This window comes from Lontra canadensis, unplaced genomic scaffold, assembly GCF_010015895.1.
Source record: "Lontra canadensis isolate GAN:19392208 unplaced genomic scaffold, GSC_riverotter_1.0 scaffold134, whole genome shotgun sequence".
NCBI classification, from domain to species: domain Eukaryota; kingdom Metazoa; phylum Chordata; class Mammalia; order Carnivora; family Mustelidae; genus Lontra; species Lontra canadensis.
This window is the reverse complement of record NW_022631128.1, coordinates 1,895,640-1,916,019: the sequence shown is the minus strand read 5'-3', so window position 1 is coordinate 1,916,019 and position 20,380 is coordinate 1,895,640. Positions and strand designations below refer to the sequence as shown.

General features: G+C 43.5%; 2 pseudogenes; both read right to left on the bottom strand.

The window, feature by feature from the left end:
- Positions 1 to 670: 670 nt before the first annotated feature.
- On the bottom strand, positions 671 to 1,759 carry LOC116858308 (annotated as a pseudogene).
- A 5,110-nt stretch (positions 1,760 to 6,869) lies between these two features.
- LOC116858282 lies at positions 6,870 to 10,039 on the bottom strand (annotated as a pseudogene).
- Positions 10,040 to 20,380: the final 10,341 nt, after the last annotated feature.

The following is a 20,380-nucleotide window of genomic DNA, read 5'->3' as shown; positions in this document are numbered from 1 at the left end:
ATCTACAGAGGTTCCTTACTTTTTTACTAGCCTATCTTTAACCTGTTCAAGATGGTCCAAAGAGAGCGCTTACCTCAGGGTTGAAGCCGTGGCGGCTAAGAATCGCTCCACGAGATGAAGTCCCAGAATTCCACTGCCCAAGAGTAGTCAACCAATCAGAACAGTTAATGAACTTGAACTGGCCAATCAAAGCCTAGGAGAGTAGGCGGGGCAAATGAGTCAGGAACAGGGTCTAAAAGTCCAGCTCCAGGGATAGGACCGTCTTTTCAAAGTGGGTTGATTTTCCCGCCTGAAGCAGGATTGCGCTCTGCCAGAATTGGCCACTCCAGATTCCATAAGCTCATGCCTTGCGCATGCTCAGATGTTCCTTTCCCCTTCAGCGTACATCTTGCTACTCTCTGCTCTGACTTTATTGTTTCATTTTAATAAATAGTAAGTACGAGGCCACCACCTCAAATCCTTGCTATCAGTTTGCAACTTTCTCAGTTGCAAGTTCCTCAGGGGTTCTTTTCTAGGATCTCTCTAGTGACTTAAGAATTTTAAACTTCTTTTTTTAGATTGAATTACTTTTGTTAATACACACATCGAAATATTGAGACAATGACTTCATATAGTTGTCCCATTAAAGATAGCACTTGTAGGTATAAAGTTTCAGAGATGTCCACAGTCTTCATATGTTCACTTGAAAAGATTCAATAGCAGTCTGATACTGGGTTTTCTGCTCTAGATGAAGATTAACAAATCATCTGTAATCAAACTGATGTCTTTGATTAGATGACTAACAAAATTTCTAGTAATTTAGCTAGAAGCTCCCTAGCGAAGAGACACACAAATAGGGCACATCACAGGAATGATCTGAAATAGGAACTATCTGGTCATTGTTACAGTGATTTCATAAATGCTGTCAGGTAAAATTTAATCATTGATGAAAGGGACACTTTAAAGTGGGATGCCCAGAAAAACCTGTATTTTCTTGACAAGTTTCTGTGTCCTCAGAGGTGAGTGTTTCACTCCTATTACTGTTTCCTACTGAATCTTGAGAGATCTGAATGTTTGGAATGGGAGAGGAATCACCATGTTCATCTTGATACTTCTTATTTTTTAAAAAATGTATTCATTCTTTTGACAAGGAGAGAGAGATCACAAGCAAGAGGAACAACAGGCAGAGGAAAAGGGAGAAGCAGGCTTCCTGCTGGGCAGGGAGCCCAAGGTGGGATTTGATTCCAGGACCTTGGGATCACAACATGATCCGAAGTGAGACCCTTAACTGACTGAGCCACCCAGGCGTCCCTTTTTTAAAATTAAAAAATTATAAAGATTTTATTCATTTATTTGACGCAGAGAGAGAGAGAGCGAGAGCAGGAGAGAGTGCACAGCACGGGGAGCAGCAGGCAGAGGGAGAGGGTGCAGCAGCCTCCGTGCTGAGCAAGGACATCTTGATACTTCTTAACAAAATTTGTAATGATGTCTCAAGTTATAGAATTTAATTTGTTTTGCACAGCATCTGCAGCTATCAGCAAACCTCATGATAGTTTCAAGGTCTTAGGCTTGTTTAGGACAGTCACTCTCTCTTCTAGTCACATTTCGGTAACAGAGGGGATAATGTATTCTGCTTTCTCTTGTTGTAGTCAGAAAACATTTTCTACAGAAGACGTGCTGATAGACCATGGCCTCATGGCAGTTTTTAGCACCTGTAACAGATGGGACAGTAGAAATAATCTTTGGTGTAGGATGAGGCTGCAGAGAGCTCCTCGGCCATGGTGAGATGGATGGAGGATCAAAGCAATGGTGGTGATGGATGGAGGATCAAAGCAATGGTGGTGGCAGCAGCAGTTCAGCAGCCAAGGTGGCAGTGGCCGCCTGCCCGACTCCCCATGCAAACCCAGTCGGGGAGGGGAATCATCTTAAACTCCATTTTTTTTCTCCGTTTTTAATATGTGCTTTTTTAAAAAAGATTTATTTATTTATTTGACAGAGAGAAACACAGTGAGAGGAAACACATGCAGGGGGAGTGGGAGAGGGAGAAGCAGGTTTCCTGCTGAGCAGGGAGCCTGATGCGGGGTTTGATCCCAGGACCCTGGGACCATGACCTGAACTGAAGGCAGACACTTAACGACTGAGCCACCCAGGTGCCCCTTGATAGGTGCTTTTTAAAAAATGCGCTTTTCTTAGAATACCCAATAGCTAGGAACAAGTTTTATCCCTTAAGAGTAATACTTACAATAGTATTAAAAAGTATCCATGTAATTACGGTTCACTGCGTCCCTCAGGGGATTCAGAAGTTACTTTCTCTAGGCATTCTTTTCTCCCCCTCCCCACCACCAGTGTCTCCAATGGGTCCCCAATATCCCCTGTGCTTTCATATATATATATAAAGATTTTATTTATTTATTTATTTATTTATTTATTTGACAGAGATCACAAGTAGGCAGAGATGGAGGCGGGGTTGGGGGAAGCAGGCTTCCCACTGAGCAGAGAGCCTGATGCAGGGCTTGATCCCAGGACCCTGGGATCATGACCTGAGCTGAAGGCAGAGGCTTTAACCCACTGAGCTACCCAGGTGCCCCTCCCCTGTGCTTTCTAGCCACAGCCTTGATCTCTCTAAGTTGTTCCTCCCAGAATGACAGAGCTCTCTGAGAACAGGGACGGCAGTGACCCTTGCTGCCAGCACAAAGCCCTTCATGCGCATCATCCCATGTAATTTTCAGAACCTCACCTTGAGTTAAGTACTGTTATTATCCTTATTGTGCAGATAGATGTTGAGACTGAGGCTCAGAGAGTTAAGCACCCTGATCAAGGTCACACAATCAGTGGGTAGCAGAGCTAGAATTCACTCCCAAGTTGAACTGAATCCATAGTCTGTGGTTTTAATTACTCTTTCATATCGCCTCAAATATTTATTGGTTGCTGAATGAATAAATGAATGCATTTTAACACTACAAAGAACCTTCAACAAAATCTACATAATCTCTTGCAATCACTCACATTTCCTTTGGCTGCTGTAACAAATTAATGTCTTGCAGCATAAAACAACAGAAATTTGGGGTGCCTGGGTGGCTCAGTCGTTAAGCATCTGCCTTCAGCTTAGTCATGATCCCAGGGTCCTGGGATGGAGCCCTGTATTGGGCTCCCTGCTTGGCAGGAAACTTGCTTCTCCCTCTCCCACTCCCCCTGCTTGTGCTCCCTCTCTCGCTGTGTCTCTCTGTCAAATAAATAAATAAAAATCTTAAAAAAAACCCGAGAAATTTATTTTATCACAGTTCTGGAAACTAGCAGCCTAAAATTAGTTTCTCTGTGCTGGAATCAGGGTGTCAGCAGGGCTGTGCTCCTTTCAGAGGCTCTAGGAGAGAATATGCTCCTTGTTCTTCCAGCTTCTGGTAGCTGCCAGCTTTTCTTGGCTGTGGCCGCATCATTCTAATCTCTGCTTCCATGGTCACACCCCCCTCTTTTCTTCTCTTGGTGTCAAATTTCCCTCTGCTTCCCTCTGATAAGGACGCTTGTGATACATTTAGGATCCACCCAAATAATCCAGGATAAGATCTTTATCTGAAGATATTTAACTTAATCCCATCAGCAAGTCCTTTTTTGTTATTATTGTAAGGTAACATACATAAATTCCAGGAAATAGAATATCTTTGGGGGGGGGGGATTATTCACCTGTAATCAGCCTCCTGGTCCCCAAGGATTCATTTCCATCCCACAAGAAAAAAAAAACAACACATGTAGTATGTCACCAAACCCCCAAATTTCTCAATGCATTGCACTATGAACTCAAGTCCCAAATCTCATTTAATATTATCAGCTCAAAAATACCAAATCTTGGGTGCCTGGGTGGCTCAGTGGGTTAAGTCTCTGCCTTTGGCCCAGGTCATGATCCCAGGGTCCTAGGATCAAGCCCTGCCTTGGGCTCTCTGCTCAGCGGGGAGTCTGCTTCCCCCTCTCTCTCTGCCTTCCTCTCTGCCTACTTGTGATCTCTCTTTCTCTCTGTCAAATAAAAAAAAAAAACTCAACACCTAAAATAGGTATGGATTAAACTCTGGGTATGATCCATCCTGGTCAAAATTTCTCTTTGGACATGGACACTAGAAATCAGGTTATCACTCTTAGAGGGAAAGATGGCAGAGTAGAAATATCCTGAGCTCACCTCCTCCTCCCAGAGACACATCAAGGCTGTAACTATCTGGTGCAACTCTTTCTGGGCATAACTTAGAGACAAGCAGAAAGCCCATCCACACCCAAAGATATGAAGAAAAAGTTACATCAAGAAGGGTAGGAGAGCACCTGGGTGGCTCAGTCATTAAGCATCTGCCTTTGGCTCAGGTCATGATCCTGGAGTCCTGGGATTGAGCCCGTGTCCGGCTCCCTGTTCCGTGGGAAATCTTCTCCCTCTCCCACTCCCTTGCTTGTGTTCCCTCTCTTGCAGCGTCTCTCTCTGTCAAATAAATAAATAAAATCTCAAAAAAAGAGAGAAAACTAGGGTAAGAAATAGGACACCTGGGTAGCTTGGTTGGTTAAGGGTCTGCCTTCAGCTCAGGGTCCTGGGATCAAATCCCAAATCACTCCTTGCTCAGTTGGGAGCCTGCTTCTCTCTCTGCTTGTACTCTCTCTCTTTCTGACAAGTAAATAAATAAAATCTTAAAAAAAAAAAGGTAGGAATGGCAGAGATGCACCCTGGTTGAGAACCAAACCCTGGTGTAACAACTCATAAGTGTAAGGAATATCACAGGCATGGAGGTCCTCTGTGAGGAGCTAGGAGTTCAAGTCTCACATTAGGGACCACCAGCCCTGAGGATCTGCCCTAGGAAGATGAGCCTCCATAAAATTTGGTTTTGAAAATTAGTGGAGCTTAATTCTGGGAAAGCTGGTGGGCTATAGGAAACCAAGGCTCTACACAATTTCACTTGCTCTGACACCCAGCACAGAGATAGCAGATTAAAAAATACCTGGGCCACATGTGAAAATTATTGACTAATTTTAGGATATGTTCTGGAGGGGTAGAGATCTGTAGGAAATTTTACCTGGAACAGAAGTGTTAGCAGTTACCATTTTTCTTGCCTTCCTTCAGCCTCTCTTGGCCAGTGCTGGCAGGTACCAGTTCAGACACTCTCCATCTACCTTGCTAGCACCACTTGCCCCACCTGATTCCTTTGCAGCCCCACCCTGCACAATAGGCCTGTCTCAGCAGACACCCTTCCAAAGTAACTTCTGCCCCACCACACCCTGTGGGCAGCCTCAGTTGGGACCAGTGCCCCTCCAAAGTGATTCCTATGACAGGGAGAGGCAGCCACGTCCACCAGCATGCCTGCAAGAGTCATGGGCTGACCTCACAGCCAGCAACACTAGGAGATAATTCCACCCACCAACACATCTACAGCAGCTTCAGCTGGGGCTCTCAGGCAGTCATGCTGGGGGCCAGCACCACCCACCAGCAGTCACAATAGGCTGCACATGCAGCCTACACAGGGAACACCTCTGGAATGCCTGGTTCTGGTGCCCAGAGGGGATCATGCTTTGGGGGCCCATAAGATGCCTTCTACTAAGGCCACTATCTGAAAGACCAGGAAATGTTGTGAACCTACTTAATACATAGAAAAAAAAACAGAGAGTCAGACAAAATAAGGAGACAGAGGAATATGTTAAAATGAAAGAATAAGTCAAAACCTCAGGAAAAGAACTAAATGAAACGGACATAAGTCGTCTACCTGATAAAGAGTTCAAAGTAATGATCATAAAGATGCTCAGAGAATTTGGGAAAAGAGTTAATGAACTCATTGAAAATGTCAACAAAGAAAAAATAAAAAAAAAACAATTCAGAGCTGAGGAATAAAATAACTGAAACAAAAACACACTAGGGGAAATTAGTAAAAGATTGGAGGATGTGGAAGAACAGATCAGTGATCTGGGAAGACAGGGTAGTGGAAATCATCCAAACTGAACAGCAAAAAGAAAAAGGAATTTAAAAAATGAGGATACATTAAGGGACCGCTGGAACAACATCAAGCATATTAACATTCTTTATGTTAATACCCATATTATAGGGGTCCCAGCAGGAGAAGAGAGAGAGAAAGGGGCAGAAAACATATTTGAAGAAATGATAGCTGAAAACGTCCCTAGCCTGGGGGAAAGACAGACATCTAGGTCCAGGAATCAGAGAGATTCCCAAATAAATGAACCCAAAGAGCATAAGACACATAATAATTGGGGCGCCTGGGTGGCTTAGTGGGTTAAAGCCTCTGCCTTCGGCTCAGGTCATGATCCCGGGGTCCTGGGATCAAGCCCCGCATCGGGCTCTCTGCTCGGCAAGGAGCCTGCTTCCTCCTCTCTCTCTGACTGCCTCTCTGCCTACTTGTGATCTCTGTCAAATAAAAAAAAAGACAAAAGTAGTAAAATCAAATATATCTACAATAAGTGGTTAAGGGATACACAAAATAAAACATGCAAATTGTGACATCAAATACACAAAACATTCAGGAGGGAAGGATTAAAAATGTAGTGCTTTTAGAATGTGTTTGAACTTAACAACCACCAATTTAAATAAGACACTTATAGACATAGGGTGTTACAGTCGAACCTCATGGTAACCGCAACCCAAAAATTTATAATAGATACACATAAAGGAAAATAAAGAGAAGGGAATCTAAACACAACACTAAAGAAAATCATCAAGTTGCAATGGAAGAGAGCAAGAGAAGAAGAAAGGAACAGAAAAGAACTATAAAGATAACTGGAAAACAATGAACAAAATGGCAGTAAGTCTTACCTATCAACAGTTACTTTAAATGTAAATGTAATGAATTCTTCATCAAAAGACATAGCGTCACCAAAGGGATGAAAAAACAAGACTCATTTTTATGCTGCCTACAAGATACTCACTTCAGACCTAAAGGCACAAACAGACTGAAAGTGAATAGATGGAAAAAGATAGTCCATGAAAATGAAAATAAGAAAAAAGCTGGGGTAGCAGTACTTACATCAGACAAAATAGATTTTTTTTAAAGATTTCATTTATTTACTTGACAGACAGAGATCACCAGTAGGCAGAGAGGCAGGCAGAGAGAGAGAAGGAAGCAGGCTCCCCGCCAAGCAGAGAGCCGGATGCGAGACTTGATCCCAGGACCCCGAGACCACAACCTGAGCCGAAGGCAGAGGCCCTAACCCACTGAGCCACCCAGGCACCCGACAAAATAGATTTTAAAACAAAGACCGTAACAGGAGATGAAGGATGGTGTAATATAATGATAAAGAGGAATGTAACAAGAAGATATAAAAATTATAAATATCTATGTACCAAATAGGAGCACCTAAATATATAAAGCAAATATTAACAGACATAAAGGGAGAAATTGACAGTAATACAATAATAGCAGGAGACTTCAACACACTACTTACATCAGTGGTTAGATTATTCACATAGAAAATCAGTAAGTAAACAGTGTCTTTGAAAGACACATTAGACCAGACAGACTTAACTGGTATATACAGAGCATTCCATCCCAAACCAGCAGAATACATATTCTCTTCAAGTGCACATGGAACATTCTGCAGGATAGATCACATGTTAGGCCACAAAACAAGTCTCAACAAATTGAAGATTATTAAAATCATATCAGGCGTCTTTTCTGAATGAAACTAGAAATCAGGCGTGCCTGGGTGGCTCAGTCGGTTAGGCATCTGCCTTCGGCTCAGGTCATGATCCCAGGATCCTGGGATCCACCCTTCATTGGGCTCCCTGCTTGGCTGGGAGTCTGCTTCTCCCTCTCCACCCTGCTTGTGCTCTCTCCCTTGCTCTCTGTCTCATTCTCTCAAATAAATAAATAAAACCTTAAAAAAGTAGAAATCAATTACAAGAAAAAAAGTAACAACAACAAAAAAATGGAATCTAAACAACATGCTACCAAACAGCCAGTGGATCAATACAAAATGAAATTTATTTTCTCATGGTTCTGTAGGTCATGTCTGGAATCAGTATCACTTGTCAATATCAAGTTGTCAGAAGGGCTGTGTACCCTCATGGGCTCTAGGGAGAATCATGCCTTACCTCTTGCAACCTCTGTTGTTGTCATTATTCCTTGGTTTCTGGTGGCATTGCTTCAATCATCAAGGTTAACATCCTCACATCTCTCTGTTTCATCATTACATTGCCTTCTCCTCTGAGTCTTTTCAAGTCTTCTTCTGCTTCTTTCTTTCTTTTTCTTTTCAATGCACAGTCTTCATTTTCTCTAAAAATTGAGGTAAAGGGAACTTTTTTGAAAAGGAAACCACCTGCGTGCTTGAAAATGGGTAGGTCCTAACTTATACAATGTTATATGTCAACTATATCTCAGTAGAGCTGAGAAAAATCTTTAATACAAAAAAAAATCGGAAAAAGAAAATGGGAAGGTCCAGTTTCACGCAGTAGCTCCAGTGTGCTCAGAGGAAGAAAATCAAAGTTGGCCAAAGTTAACCAAAAATTTCCTGAGTATTTCCTGAATGACTAGTATTTCCTGAGTGACTAGTAATTCAAAGATGAAAACGATCGGTCAAAAGTTTAAGTCTTATAGCCATTGGAAATATGTAACGCCGATGCTCTTGTCATCTCAGCTGAGCTAGCATTTCTGGTATTGGTGAGAAAACTGCCCCTGTTTCCCAGGTCCTTCTGTTTTCCCCATGACCAGCCTGGGATCTGCCCAGTCCTCCTGCCCCAAGAGAGCGACCAATTCTTATAAGTTTTGGAGAAGAATGCTCCGGCAGGTGTCAATATCTTGTACCATGAGCCAGCTTCACAAGAAAGTTGGGTATGCAAAGCCTTCTAGAAGGGTCTGGAGAATCAGAACAGGGCAGAATTTTCAACAGTAGCCAACCCTAAGGACGATCTTTCAGGGTGGGCCTTCTCCTTTGTCCCCTTTCATTATGGCTGGACTGGTCCTAATAAAACTGTGACTTTTCCATCAGCTCTACTCTCACTGTGTTTTTGGAAGTTCACAGCGACATTCCACAGGCACTCAGTGGTTTTGTTATTGCAGACCCTTGGGGACGCCCAGGTCCTTTTGCAGTCACCAAAGTATTTGTCACACAAGGGCTCCAGGCTCTGAGCTAAGGGACAGTGCAACCTGGTCTATGCCCCCTACCATGTTGACTTGATGAAGGGGATAAAGAACGTCCAGAGCAGGCACAGAAGGAAGGAGTCCCAGACCAGCTGGGAGTGGATGATGCCTGGGTCCACTGCATAGATGGTGACCCCTGTGCCTTGGAGTCTCTTGGCCAGTTCCCAATTAAAAATGCATTGGCCACTTTGCTGTGGCAATGCGCGAGACCCCCAGAGGTTGTGGAAGTGAATCTTGACCACATGGTGGGTTACTGATGACAGGTTCATCACCTGCGAGGGCACAGACTTTTTCAGTGGCACCAGGAGCAAGTGGGCACAAAGGAAGTGGCTGAGGACATTGACTCCCAGGTTCGTTTCAAAGCCACCAGCTGACTTGGAATACGGATACATCATCACTCCTGTGTTGTTGATCAGAACATGGAGCTGTTTTTTTCTCTGCCAGAAAGCCCTTAGCAAAGGCTCTGGTGGATTTGGTATGGGATGGGTCCCGTTTCTGAATTAGCATCTGAGAGTTGTTGGTATTGGCCTGGGTTTCACTGGCCAGCAGATTATCCCTTCAGTATATCTCAGAAGGCAATGCTTACTTGAGCTCCTCTGCTATCAGGCTCTCTGGCCGTCTCCTTGCTGATGCCAGTGTTGACTCCGGTGATTACCACTATCTTCCTAGGAAAGGGCATGCTAGTTCTCCAAACCCCAGGAGCAAAGAGCTTCCTAACAGATAGAGGGATCACATATAGGAAAGAAAGGAAGGAGGTGAACAGTCCCAAAATAACTGCATCTTTTAAATAGTTTTAGTTGCTGCTGCTTTAGCAAAAGCAGTTTTTACTCCAACTCTGGCTCTGTCTCCTGGTCTGGCTCCAACCCTTGGCTGCTTCTGTCTCCCCACCTCTTTAGCTTCTTTAGCTCCTGGGCTCTCAGGAACACCCTGGCCTGCTCATTCTTACAAGTATACATGTGGTTGCATTTAGGGCCTGCGCAGATAATCCAGGATAATCTCCTTATCTCAACAGCCTTAACTTAATCATATTTACAAAGAACCATTTTCCAAATAAGGTAACATTTACAGGTTCCAGGGATTATGACTTAATATCTTTGGGGGGGGGCGCCCATCATTCAGCCTACTACAAGGAGTAAGTCAGACACTTTGTTTTGAAGTTCTAGGGTCATTGGGTTTTGAAAAGGGTGACTGGAGATTTCTTTTTTTGCTTCTTAAGATTTTATTTATTTATGTGGCAGAGAGAGAGACATAGGGAGAGAGGGAACATAAGCAGGGCAAGTGGGAAAGGGAGAAGCAGGCTACCCCCAGAGCAGGGATCCTGATGTGGGGCTTGATCCCAGGACCCTGAGATCACAACCTGAGCCAAAGGCAGACACCCAATGACTGAGCCACTCACGCGCCCCTGACTGGAGCTTTTTTTTTTTTTTTAAAGATTTTATTTTATTTATTTATTTGACAGACAGAGATCAGAAGTAGGCAGAGAGGCAGGCAGAGAGAGACGGAGGAAGCAGGCTCCCTGCTGAGCAGAGAGCCCAACTCGGGGCTCGATCCCAGGACCCTGGGATCATGACCTGAGCCAAAAGGCAGAGGCTTTAACCCACTGAGCCACCCAGGCGCCCCTGACTGGAGCTTTTTGAGGTCACATGGGTAGAGGTCGGTGCAGCCTGGTGGGAAGGACGTGGGCTTTGTGGTCAGATAGACCGGAATTCACTTCCCAGCCCCAATATCTGATGACCTTGGGCAAGTCACTCAACCTTTCTAACTCCATTTCTCCCTCTGTGAAATGAGGTGATAACTGCTTCTCTCTCACGGGGTTGTTATAACTTGCACTTAGCACAGGGCTAGGCACATAGTGAGTGATCAACAGACATTAGCTGTCCGTATTAAGTCAGGAGCATGATGACAATAATAACACTCACTTACTCTGTGTTTACTTTCTTCTGGGTTCACAAGGGATCTTGACATACACTCCCAGGAATATGTCATACAGATGGCCTCATTGCCCCGTGTCACAGATATAGATTCAAGAGGCCAGGATTCGCCCAGAGTTGGCCAGTCAACAAATAGCAGAGGAAGAGATGAAGACCAAGTATGGTTAATCTTTCAACACAATGTGAATCTCCATCACAGGAGGTGATTGTAAATCCCAGCACATGCAGAGCGCATATGTAAACAATAAACACGTCTGCAAGCAGGAAAGTCTGTGGCCAGTTGTACGGAGGGACTTGCCAACTCTTGGGGCTGCAGACTCTGGTGTGGAAAACCAGGATGGAGGACATCTCTGTGCTTAGTACTTTTCCACCAAGACAATAAAAGGCCCCACACAGGTAGTGGTGACAGACCCCTGTATGAGACCAAGACCTGCACCAGGACCCAGGATTCTGTGGACCTTTTGACTCCAGGTTGAATGGATGAGAAGGCCAGCATCATGGGACTCTGAGAGTTTCCCACGATTCCCCAACAATACTGTTCATTGAGCCCAAGATTTTTTCATGCTATAGTATAATTCCACTTCTTTTTTTAATTCAACTTTATATATTTTTTAAAGATTTTATTTTATTTATTTGACAGAGAGAAATCACAAGTAGGCAGAGAGGCAGGCAGAGAGGGAAAAGCAGGCTCCCCGCTGAGCAGAGAGCCTGATGTGGGGCTCAATCCCAGGACCCTGAGATCATGACACCTGAGCCAAAGACAGAGGCTTAACCCACTGAGCCACCCAGGTACCCCTTCAACTTTATATTGAAGTATAGCGTAAAGATGGAATCTTGCACATTGTAGCTTTATCATTTGACAGAGGCAGGGGAACTCAGGATTTGAGAGTTGGTGTTATTTTCCTCAAGATCGATCATTGCTGTTGAGTATGAGATCAGAAAAACATATCTGCCAGGTTCATGGTTCAACAACTTAGACTTTTTTTTTGAGAGAGAGAGAGAGAGAGCATGAGAAGAGGGGAGAGTCAACGGGAGAAACAGACTCCCCACAGAGCAGGAAGCCCGATGCGGAACTCGATTCTGGGACTCCAGGATCATGACCTGAGCCAAAGGCAGTCGCCCAACCAACTGAGCCACCCAGGCGCCCCCAACTTAGACTTCCTTGAATGTATTTCTGGCATGATTGGCCATGCAGACTGTTGTTATCTATGACATTAAAAAATGGCTTTATTAAGGTATAACTGAATGAATTATACATATTAGAAATATATCATTTGATAAGTTTATATATTGCATATATATATTCACCATAATCAAGATAGTAAACATACACATCATTCTCTCATTCACACTGATGCTGTCACTAAAGATGAGTTTGCAGTTTATAACGTTTTATATAAATAGAAACATGCACTATGTACCCTTTTTTGAATAGCTTCCTTCGCTTAGTATTATTTTGAGATTCTTCCATGTCGTGCTGGAAGGACGATACACTCTAATTTGTTTGGATATGGATACACTCTAATTTGTTTATTCATTCACCTGTTGATGAACATTTGGGTTGTTTTCAGTTTTTGACTATTATAAATGCACTTCCAAGCAAATATTGTACAAATCTTTGTATGGACATAGCTTTTCATTTCTCCTGGATTAAAAACCTAAAGAGTGCAAAATATAGCTCATATGGTAGGTGCGTGGTTAGATTTTAAAGAAACTATGAAACTGTTTCCCAAACTGGTTGTACCATTTTACATTTCCACCAGCTGTGTATGAGAGTTCCAGCTCCTCTACATATATGCCAATACTTGCTATGGTGATTTTAATTTCCTTTTTTAAAAAAAATTTTTAAGTAGGCGTCACGCCCAGATCAGAGCCAGAGCAGAACTCAAACTCACAACTGTGAGATTGAGACCCAGAAGCTCAACCGACAGAGCCACCCAGGCGCCCCCCTATGGTCATTCTAATTTTAGACATTCTCTCTCTCTCTCTCACTTTAAAGATTTTATTTATTTATTTGACAGAGACACAGAGAGAGAGGGAACTATGCAGGGTGAGTGTGAGAGGGAGAAGCAGGCTTCCTGCCAAGCAGGGAGCCCGATGCAGGGCTGGATCCCAGGACTCTGAGATCATGACCTGAGGACAAGGCAGGCGCTTAACTACTGAGCCACCCAGGTGCCCCTTGCCCATTTTTTATTGGGTTATTTTCTTTCTTTTTCTTTTAAAGATTTTATCCATTCGTTTGAAAGAGAGAGAACGCGTGCACAAGCAGGAGGTGGGGTAGAGGAAGAAGCAGACTCCCTGCTGAAGAAAGAGCCCGATGCTCCATCCCAGGACCCTGGGTTCATGATCTGAGCCGAAGGGAGATGGTTAACAGACTGAGCTACCCAGGCATCCCAAAACTGTGATTTGACATTTTTTCCCTTTATGGATCATCCTTTCGGTGTCATGTGAAAAAAACTGCCTAACTCCAGGTCATGAAGCTATTTCTCCTATTAGGACCTGAGCCTAAGGCAGAAGCCCAAACATCTGGGCCACCCAGGCACCCCGGGCTATTTTCTCATTGTTGAGTTTTGTGAGTCTTTTTTTAATACTCAGATACATGTTTTTGCTAAGACTTCCCAGTCCGTGGCTTGTTTTTCTACAATCTTAACTGTGTCCTTTAAAGAATGGATTTTTTAGTTTTGATGAAATTGTAATTTATCATTTTTTTCTTTTGTAAATTGTGCTTTTGTTGTCAAATCTAAGAAATCCTTGCCTAACTTAATGTCATAAATTTTCCCCTGTGGTTTCTTCTAGAAGTTTTACACTTTTAGGTTTTATTTATTTATTTATAATTTTTAAATTATTTTAAAAAGATATTATTTGTTCATTTGACAGAGAGAGCGAGCACAAGCAGGGGGAATGGGAGAGGGAGAAGCAGGCTCTCAGCTGCGCAGGGGGTCTGATGTGGGACTCGATCCCAGGACCCTGGGATCAGGACCCAAGCTGAAGGCAGATGCTTAACCAACTGAGCCACCCAGGCTTTTAGGTTTTAAATGTAGGTCTATGATCCATTTTGAGTTAATTTTTGAATATTTATATATCTAATTGTTCCAGCACTGTTTGTTGAAAAGGCTATCCTTTCCTTACTTCATTATCTTCGCATCTTAAAAAAATTAGTTATAACCCACATATATGCGTGGGTTTGTCTAAAGTATCTATTTTGCTCCATTTATCTACTATTTGATCTTTATACCAATACCACACAGTGTCAATTACTGCATATTTATAATAATTCTTGAGTCAGTGTTAAGTCCTCCAACTTTTTCTTTTTTAAGAGTTATTTTAGCTGGGTATGTGTTATGGCGAGTGCTGTGAAATGTGTAAGCCTGATGATTTACAGACCTGTACCCCTGGGGCAAATAATGTATTATATGTTAATAAAAATAATTAATAAAAAAACTTTAAAAAAGAGCTGTTTTACTTATTCTTAGATACTTTGCATTTCTATATGAATTTTATTGATTATTTATTTATTTATTTATTTTCATTTAAATTCAATTAGCCAACACATACTACATCATTAGTTTCAGATAAAGTGTTCAACAACTCAGCAGTTGCATATAACACTCAGTGCTCATCCCATCACGTGCCCTCCTTAATGCCCGTCACCCAGTTACCCCATCCCCCCACCGTCCTCCCCTCCAACAACCCTCAGTTTGTTTCCTAGAGTTAAGAGTCTCTCATGGTTTGTCTCCTTCTCTGATATTTTCCCATTCAGTTTTCCCTCCCTCCCTCTGTGGTCCTCCATGCTATTCCTTATGTTCCACATATGAATGAAACCACATGATAATTGTCCCTGCTTGACTTATTTCACCTAGCATAATCCCTTCCAGTTCCATCCATGTCAGTGCAAATGGTGGGTATTCATCCTTTCTGATGGCTGAGTAATATTCCATTGTGTATATATACCACTTCTTTAGCCATTCATCTGTTGAAGGGTATCTTGGCTCCTTCCACAGTTTGGTTATTGTGGCCATTGCTGCTATGAACATTGGGGTGCAGGTGCCCCTTTGTTTCACTACATCTGTATCTTTGGGGTAAATAGCTAGGAGTGCAATTGCTATCTATTTTTTTTTAAGATTTCATTTATTTGTGGGGCACCTAGGTGGCTCAGTAGTTAAGTGTCTGCCTTCAGCTCAGGTCATGACTCCAGGGTCCCGGGGTTGAGCCCTCAGTCGGGCTCCCTACTCAGTGGGAGTAGGGAAGTGGGAAGTGGGAAGCCTGCTTCTCCCTCTCCCACTCCCCCTGCTTGTGTTCCCCTCTCTCACTGGGTCTCTCTCTCTCTGTCAAATAAATTAAATTTTAAAAAAAGATTTTATTTATGTATTTGAGAGAGAGTGAAAGAAAGAGAGATCACAGAGAAAGAGGGAGAAGCAGACTCGCTTTTGTTGTAAATATTATTTTTTATTTAAAATATTTTTTATTTATATTTTATCTGTATTTTAAATGATATTGGTTTTTAAATTCAATTTCTGATTGTTCATTGCTGGTATAATAGGCATATTATTTGTTTTTGTATACAGATCTTGTATCCTGCAAACGTGCTAAACTCACTTATTAGATCTAGTAGCTTTTTTTCAAAGATTTTATTTTACTTTTAAAAAAACTTATTTATTTATTAGAGAGAGAGAGAGAGAGAGAGTGAGTGGGGAGAGGGAGAGGTAGAGGAGGAGGGAGAGAATCTCCACAGACTCTGTGCTGAATGCAAAGCCCAGTGCGAGGCTCTGGGCTTAATGTCACAACCCTGAGATCATGACCTGAGCTGTAATCAAGAGTCAGATGCAGGGCGCCTGGGTGGCTCAGTGGGTTAAAGCCTCTGCCTTCGGCTCAGGTCACGATCTCAGGGTCCTGGGATTGAGCCCCGCATAGGGCTCTCTGCTCTGTGGGGAGTCTGCTTCCCTCTGTCTCTGCCTGCCTCTCTGCCTACTTGTGATCTCTCTCTGTCAAATAAATAAATAAAATCTTTAAAATAAAAAAAGAGTCAGATGCTTGACAGACTGAGCCACATAGGCACCCCTTAAGATTTTATTTTTTAAATAATCTCTCCACCCAGTGTGGGGCTTGAATTTACAACTCCAAGATCAAGAGTTGCATGCCCTACCAATCAAGCCAGCCAAGTGCCTCAAATCTAATAGCCTTTTAATAAATGCTATTGGATTTTCTACAAAGATGGTCATGTCATCTCTGACATTGTCTTTTTTTTTTTTAACAATGAACTTGCTTTTAACCACAGATTTGTCATTTTAATGTGTTCTTCATTTAATACTTCCCCCTAAAATATGTACAGGAAAGTGAAAACAGAAGCCATCCCATAAAACCTTTTACTGAGTTTTCACTATCATACTCACTCAACCAGGTGTGATTTCACTCCCCAAAGGACATTTGGCAATGTCTGCAAAACTTTGTTTGTCACAACTGGGATGAGGGGGCTACTGACAACTAGTGGGTAGAGGCTAAACGTTGTACGATGCACAAAATCACAAAATGTGACAAAGAATTATGTAGCCCCAAATGTCAATAGTGTTGAGGTTGAGAAATTCTGCACTAGAAATCAGTACATACACAGATGTGATCCTCACGATAAATGTCTTTATGCAGACAGTACAATGTAGACAGATGTAGCAGGGTTCATCTAAATTTCATATAAATTTTATCCTTTCCTTGAATCCTGTAAAAATTGAACTTTCTCTTTTTACTTGAAGAGGTGTCCCGTGGTTCTTCTGACATGCAGTTTCCCTCATTGGAAAGGGTCAATGAACTTGACATTGTAGTACTATAAGATTTGTTTCTGGTTCTTTTAGGTTGATCAAACTAGAACAAATTCATGCTATGGAGTCAGATTCCCCATGGTGAGACCTGTTTTTTGGGAAACTGGACTGGTCCAGAACCTGGAGAAATGGGAGCGGACGTGATGAGTTTCTAAGCTAAGCCTCCGAAGGATGGGCAGGGTGAGCTGAGTCAATGCCTCAATTCACAGTCATCCATGGCTGAAACACTCTCTGCCAGCAGTGACCTTGCCCCTCCTTTCCTTGCAGCAATAGTTCTATCAGCTCCTGGGGGCTCAATGTCCACATGATGGCTCAGCCCTGTGGTCTGAATCACCCAGGAGAACTGATATGTTAATGGGGCTGGGACTGTGTAACCTGGGTTCCTCTGGCAGTGGCCAAAGCCAGCTGGATCACCAAGTACAGTACCGTTGAAGGGTGGCACTAACATTCAGGCTCAGCACCTCATTCCAGATGGTTCTATAAGGGCCTATTCAGCCAGAGTAGCCCCACCCTGGTTGAACTGCCATTTTGCTGTAAAGCTTAAATTGACCTTGCCCCCCCACAGGGGAACTTATTTAAAAGCAAGTCTGGGAAACCAGTCCCACGTAACAAAGTCCAAATACAAGGGTGGGTCAGGCCGGGTGGAGGTATCAATCAGTGGGGGCGCATGCTGTCTCCTAGCTACCAAGGAGTATGGGCCCCGCCCTTTGGGCACATTTTGGGCGCCAATTCTGAACTAGGTGATAGGCTGGTTTAAATGTCTACTAGGGTAAATTGTAATTCAATTGGTTGCCTAGCATCACTGTGGAGTTTCCTGTGTGTGTTACAATCTCATTGGCCACCTGTGTGTGGCCAGGCCCAAACACATGGCCTTTGCTCTATAAAAGTTAGTCTGGAAAGCAGGGAGGGGTCGTCCTTTCTGTAGGGGCGGCCCCAACGGGTCTGTTGGACGGTCGGTCTGATTCCTGATGCTTGGCGCGAAATAAAGCTTTGCTTGACCTTCGCTTTGTATCAGTCTCACTCCTTTAATCACGGACCCATTATTGGGGGACCCAATTTTGGGGGACCCAAACAGTTCCCATGGCTTCACTGGATCCCTTTCAGCCTACAGAGCTGCAAAGCAAAGTAGCTTAGGGCATCTGCCAAGAAACCTGGGTGACAGGGTCCTCCCCTGAGGCCTTTGGATCCACTGGTGCAGCTGGTATGTCCTGGTACCTGGCTACCTGGAGGCAGAGGTTTGGACAAAAAGACCTGCTGGGGCATAAGTGGCACAGAGAGGGGACAGTTCTTGCAGCTCCATTCCAAGGGTGTCAGATATAGGTCCTTCCCTCCCACCCTGAGGATACCCTGGCTGCTCCTGGACTTAGACATGGTTTCCCTGTTTCCTTTAGTCCCTCCCAAGCCCCTTTCAAGACCTCTTCAGTGGGAAGAAGGCATCAGTTCTCAGCTCCTGACCTTTTCCCTTGGGATTGTTTTCCCCAGATTTCACTAGGCAAGGCTCCTCCAGAGGGAGGCTGGGGTAGCCAGATCCTTGATGTAGATTTCATATTGATCCCCTTCACTTCTGCCTGTGAGTTGGGTGGGTGTTCCTGGCACAGGAGACCCTCCATCCCTGATTCACCGAGTTAACTGTCCACTTTGTCTCTGGTTTTATCTGCTTATCTCTTTCTCTCTCTCCATTCTCTTCCTCTTATGGTCTCTCTCAGAGGCCTCTCTCCTTCCCCCACACTCTCCCTCTTTGGTTCTCCTCTCCTCTTTACCTCTTGACTTAAGGTGTTGGCTGCCACATCTCTAGCGGATGTTCAAACCCTAATACAACCACAAAAAGAGCCAGTGACATTGCCCTTAATCACCTGTTGCTGTCACATCTTGGGGGATGTCCAGAAGGCAGGGACATTTGCAATCAGGGCTCGGAGACATTTACTGCAGAAAGGAACTGGAGCATGGAATCATGGCGAACACATCTCCTGGGGGCCAACACTTTCACCGTGAGCCTGAACATGAAATAATAATAATTATGAATCAATATCCCTCAGATATGAACTTTGGTCCTGGTCCTCCATAGAGGACCTCATAAATGTCTCATAGACACTCAGGTCTGCCCTTGTACCTGGTTCTCTGCTCAGTTTTCTCTCTACACAGCCTTCTATTAATGCTTTGGCCACCAATGCTCCACTGGTTGGGGCATTTAATTTAGGTATCTGTCAACTAGTTGTTCTATCATCAGTTTACTCTGTCGTGAAAAGCAAACCTGAGTCTTTACTTCCATCAGTGCCTAATCTGATCTGTGAATGAAATCCAAGGCTCTTAACATTAGTGTTCCTTGTTGAGCTATATATTAAATCCAGATTGCACTTCTAGATGTTACCATCAATGCCCCTCTTTTCTGACCTTGACTCTACCTATTAAATCTTTATTCATTAATGACCTTTAGCTTTAACCTTAAACCCAGGGCTCTGTTGAGTATTCTGCCGTCAATGTGTCTATGTTCTAGATCTTAAACCTGGGCTTCTGTTAACTTTTCCACCACCAGTGTGCTCCTATGACCATTACCTAGGGTGTCTACTGATATTTCCAACAGTTTCCTTTGTTCTGACCTTGAACCCAGGCCTTTGAAAAAATTCTGACATAAAAGCCTGGGCCCTTTATTGGTAACCATCTGGTCTGAATTCAAACTTGATCTACTGCCACTAGTCTTTCCCTATTAATACTTTGTGCCTTAATCAAGTCTTCCACCACCATTAACCCTCTAATTTGTTGTCTTACATGGAAAAAAAGGACCAGATATGATTTGAGATGGGAAGATTATTATGGATTATCCAGATGAGTCCAATGTAATCACAAGGATCCTTTTGAGAAGGAAGAGGAGGGTTAGATTCAAAGAACGTGTGAAGGTGGAAGCAGAAGTTCATGGAGACTTGAAGATGCTACACTTCCTATTTAGGTCACTATTTTATGTTCAGTGTCCTTCTAGTCTGACCTAGAAGTAAGATTAAAAAAAAAATTATTTATTTATTTGAGAGAGAGAGAGAGCAGAGGGGGAGAGTGAGAGGGAGAAGCCGACTCCCTGCCAAGCTGAAAGCCTGGTGTGGGACTCGATCCTACAACCCCGAGATCGTGACCTGAGCCGAAGGCAGACTTTACTTGTTAGTTTTCTTCATCCATGAACCTTGATAGAGGTCTTGACTATTTCACCATCAGTACTCCTCTATTTTGTAGATCTAGAATGTGAGCCTTTGTTAACTATTCAATCCCATTCTGGGCTGACCTCAACGCTAGTCTTTTGTTAAGTTTTCTAAAATCAATGCCCCTTAGGCTCTACATTAAACCTCTGCCCCTCTTACTTCTTTCAGCTTTGACATGGGCTGCCAAAGGCCACATCTGCCCACTTTAAGAGACCCGGGCAGAGAGTCTGGCCTGTGAATGACAAGAGGGAGCGGACCTTCTGTGTTCCAAGGAGCCAATAGAAGAGCAGGAGAGCCCTGAGGCGGGGCCTTGAGTGACCAACGGGTAGGGGGCTCAGCTCCATTGAAGGCCGGAGGGCTCTGACGCGAGG